The following is a 4,688-nucleotide window of genomic DNA, read 5'->3' on the forward strand; positions in this document are numbered from 1 at the left end:
TCGGCCGCAGGGGACTCTCGCTCCTCCGCTGGGCACAGTGTCCCAGCGGGGATCCTCGGGGGTCGTAGAGGTGGCAAGGCTTTCTGTGGCCCCACCCGGTTGGTGACACCAGGGCGGGGGACTGGTAGGTGAGGGACTTTTGTAGTGCTAATGACACCGAAAAAATGGTCTCTGCTGAAGACATACGGGAGGTGTCGTGCTGGAAACCTCGGTAGCGTGTCCCCGTAGGGGTGTGAGGAGTTAGTGAGACGTTCTGTTTGGAAGGGTTAAGGGCACCCCGAAGCAATGCGGGGTGCTCATCTCCGAGGGCATCAGGGTCCCATCAGCAAGGGCTGCCGGGCACCCCGAGGTTCCCCAGCCCGGGGCCTGAGGGCCGCCTGCGGCAGAGGCGAGGCACGAAATCGGCGACCGGCCCTGGGAAAGGCTCCAGAGATGAGCATTTCTGTTGTGTGAAGTGCCCGCATTAGCAGTCCGAACACGTAGGAAAAGGCTGACATCCGCGGCTGTGTACGAGGCACCAGAGGAATGACAGACCTCCTGGCTCGGAGGGGTGCCCACGCCGCGGGTCCCGGCGGGGAGCTCGGCTGCGGGAGCGGCTGGCCCCAGGGAGGGAAACCTCCTCTCCTGAGTTCTTCTCAAGTTTAACGGCGGGCATACGACACGGTCTGTCGATTTGGGACGTTCACCGTTTGTGCCCCGAAGAGAGAAGACAGAGGGAGACCTTTAGTATAAACTTTGAACCTGAATCCAAGGAAAGCACAAATGACAAATAGTTTCCAGACTTTTGTCCCTGCTTTTCAAATTTAGACATAAAATTGGGGGTGCAGCCCGGGTCATTTTTCTCAGTCTTTGTGTCAACGCAGCTCTGCTTTTGACTCCTCACTGCGTAGTTTAATCTGCCTGGTCAGGGGAGGTGTTTGGGAGCCGGCTGTGAAGGCGCGGTCGGACTGCGCGGCACCGTCCGCGCGCGGAAGTCCGGATCCGCACGGGTCAGTGTAGTGTCCACCCCTTCACGAGTTCACATACACACAACAGGGGCAGAAATTTGTAGAATTGTTAAGAGAGCAAGATAAATAAGAAATAGAGATAGAAACAGAAAAATCGTTCGGTACTAAAACCGGAAAGAAAAAAATAATAATAAAAATAAGAACCCTGTAGAAAGAGGAGTCCTGCAAGTTTCCTCTAGCTCTCCTCGTATTCTCTGTAGTTTGAACTGGGAGGTTGGAATCGCTTCGAGGAGGGCATATGCCATCGCCACGGTTCTATATTTTTATGATAAAAATATTAAGGAGCACTCTTCCTCCTTCGATGCGTTTCCCAGCAAGGGCTCAGAAAGGAGCAACCCGGCTAAATGGCACCTTCAAGTACCAAGCCATGAGGCGAAGGATATATGGTAAAAAGAGATGAGAGTGCTTGGCATAGCTGATATTTAGTGACATTATTCAAAAGGGAATAAGTTAAAGAAATATTATTCCACGACACAATTGTTGAACAAACTGCCTTCAATCAAGTTGTTTTGTTTTCAGGACTCTTTTACAAGCATCTTCCACGGTAGGTTTGAAGAGAGAGATCTCAGGGGCTGTTCTGCATTTTCAGGGATGACCAAGTCAACTCTGAGAGAAAAGAGTCACTTTAGAAGGAGAAAAAGTGTTTCTTCTTGGAGTTCAATTTGGTTTTTTTAAAGCCTCGTAACTCAGAGAAAGGGCCTCTTGTAACAGATCCCTAGATAGTGTAAAATTATAACAAAGTGAGTCTCAAGAAGCAATTTTGAAGCAAATCTTGTGATCGGTGTTGTGGGTAAAATCGGAGCCTGGTTTATAGAAGAATATTAACTCTGATTTTTTTATTTTTTTTTTTTTTTTTTAATCAACAGTAATTAGATTTCTCTTAAGTCTAAAGACCTTTTCCTGTAGATGGCGTCCTTTAGGTACTGAGTAACCAATAATACAGTCGTACTCAGGAGACTTTATTAAGCCTTGGATAGTAAAATAATTAATTTTTTTTTGATCCTATATTCATTGAAAGTGAAAAAAAACCTTGATTTCTCGTAAGCAAAAGTGTGTTTCTCCTTCACGTGTATGCAAATAAAAACTGTTTAATAAATAAGTTGCTTCTGAACATTTTGTTGTCGAAGTGTTAAATGTCCCCGTCATTTTTATTCAAATACTAACATGATTACAGCCAATTATATATTCACCAGTGTTCTTTATTTTAGAGTAATTGTACTTGTCACTAATAAAACAGAGACATAATGGATCGCTACTGTTCTGAATTTTAAAGCAATTTTCTGTAATTTGATTGAATGATACATCGTCTCCTCTACTTTTTTTATTTCTATATTTTGAAATCCTATTTTCTTGAAAATTGCAGCTCTATTCCTGTTTTGTTGTTCCTGAAGTAACGAAACCTTCTGTAACATTTATAAATAGAGCCTCATCCCTTTTAAAATGCGGAAAATCATCATTTCAGCCTCAACAGACTGAAAGCTTTAGACTTTAAATCCCGGAGTCCGGAGGAGCGCCTCAACCAGAACACTTGGCTCAACGCAGTGTCCTCCTTTGAGAGGAGAAGCAGAGCATAAGCGGAGAAAACAAAGCTGGGCTGTGCGTAGGAAGGTTTGATCACTTTATTGCAATGATTTGGTGCCCTTCTTGGGGCTCAAACATAGAAACAGGTCAAGACAAGCAGTGCGGTTTCTATTATTTACCACAGGAGAATAGGTAAAGACACGGAAAAAAATATAATGCCAATTACATTCCTCCAAGCAATTACAGCGATTATCCGTATATTGTCCCTGTGTTCTTTTAGGTGGCGATTATAAATGACAAGCCCGGGAGTGACTTGGCTGTCTATAAGCACTGACAATAGAGAAGCAGAATGATACAGAAATATATGGATATGTCGCACACGCATAGAAAATACTGCTCCGCGTTATTATACTTCTCCTCGGCTTATTTCGCTGAGGATGAGCTCTCAGAGGGTTGTTTTTTGTTGTTGTTTTCCAAAGCCGAAAGCATGCCTTTAATTTAGCAATTGTATCAACCATCAACACGATGAGATACGATCTGCCTTGTCGCCAAACACAAATCAAAAAATGATACAAAGTCTTTCACAAGTTAATTTCATATGACAAAACACGTGCCCACCACAACAGATAAAGTTAAATCATCGTTTGCAAACCGTGCGTTTGCGTGAAAAGGTATCTCTTAGGTACATTTAGCACAAAGACGAATATTTTTTATTTGGGTTGTTTTATAGTTTGGGTTTGGGTTTTTTTTTCCGCGATTCTTTGTACTACTGTCAGTAAAAAATAAGGGAAAGGACGGGAACCCAGGAGGATCACTGTGAGAGTCTTTCAGCGAAGCCCTCCTGGGACACGATTCCGACCCTCAAGTGAGAAAATTTCTTGTTTGTGTGGATTCACTACTTAATATAATCACAGAAATTAGCTAGCGGTCTCCTTGGAAGGGGGAAAAAGAAGAGGAAAAAGAAAAAAAAAAAAAACAAACTCCTAGACTGACATCGTTTTATTAATTCCTACGTGTATAAGGACCTGTGAGACTTTTCTTTATCTCTTTTATTGATGTTTAGAAATTATGATGAAAATAAAGTGTAATGCCCTCCTCTGCTAGTATTCTGTTTAAAGGCAAATTTAAATATTTATTTGTTGGAGTTTCCGGAGCTACGGCGTTATTTCATTATTAAGGTGGAGTTTCTAGCTCCGTTATAATAAATACTGTGTTCTAAAAACTCCCTAGGAAACATAACTTGTGTGTGTGTGTGCAAGCCTATGCGAGCGCCCCATTGTAAAGATGGAGAGAAAACACACAAAGGAGATGCACTCCGGTGAACTGTTTCTTTCAACGCCTTTCCGCATTTTCAGTGCACGGAAAGTCTGTCTGCAGTCGCTTCTCTTTCCTGGTCAAATTATTATCGAGACAGCACTACAAACCCCAGGCTTTAGCAAGGCACCGTCCGCGCTCGGTGGGAGGGACACAAATGGGATTTAACTTGTTGCCAGTCATTTTTGTGTGTTTGTTTGTTTGTGCTAGTGCTTTAAAAGCGAAACAAATTCCAGAAACAAAGCGGGAGGGGGGAGTGGGCTGGGGAGGGAGGGAGGAGGAAAACAAGCTCTGTATAAAAGACATATCATATTAAAATAATACATGAACACACCCACTGGTATCAAGGGTACGATACCAGCCCTTCCCCAAGAAACTTATAAATAAGTGCTAGCGGTTGTAATCATCCAACAAGCCCCTTACCATCACTCCCCCCACCTTCCGCTAAAGAAAGAATGAAAGAAGGAAAACATGGAGATCACCCTGCCTGATGTAAGAAGTGTTCAGAACAACCTACACAAAGACCCAGCTCCTGCGACACCTACTCATGCGAGGAGACCAAGGAGCGAAGAAGGTCTGCTTCCCGGGCAGCCTCCCTGGAGCTAGAGCAAGCCCCATTATCCCGAGACCCGCAAGTGCGGGTCCCGCCGCTACCGTGTGGTGGCTGGAATGAGCACCGGCACCTCCTCCTCCCGCCTGAGCCACAGGCACGGAAAAAGCTAAAATCAGCTTTGCTCCGAAGGTCGCCAAACACCTTCTCCTTAGAGGAGTGTATGGTTGTTTATGGCTTTTGTACTACCCCGGGCATTTTGCTATGGTTACAAGGGGGCCCTGGAGTTTGGGGGG

General features: G+C 44.5%; 1 long non-coding RNA gene across 1 annotated transcript in view; it reads right to left on the minus strand.

Moving 5' to 3' along the window:
* Nucleotides 1-1,409: 1,409 nt before the first annotated feature.
* LOC104397703 overlaps nucleotides 1,410-4,688 on the minus strand; it is a 5,489-nt gene continuing 2,210 nt past the window's right edge. The window contains exon 2 of the long non-coding RNA XR_719886.1: nucleotides 1,410-1,611. This is a non-coding gene — a long non-coding RNA (uncharacterized LOC104397703). The remainder of the gene's footprint in view (nucleotides 1,612-4,688) is intronic.

Source organism: Chaetura pelagica, unplaced genomic scaffold, assembly GCF_000747805.2.
Source record: "Chaetura pelagica isolate M959 unplaced genomic scaffold, ChaPel_1.0 scaffold70, whole genome shotgun sequence".
Lineage (NCBI taxonomy): Eukaryota > Metazoa > Chordata > Aves > Apodiformes > Apodidae > Chaetura > Chaetura pelagica.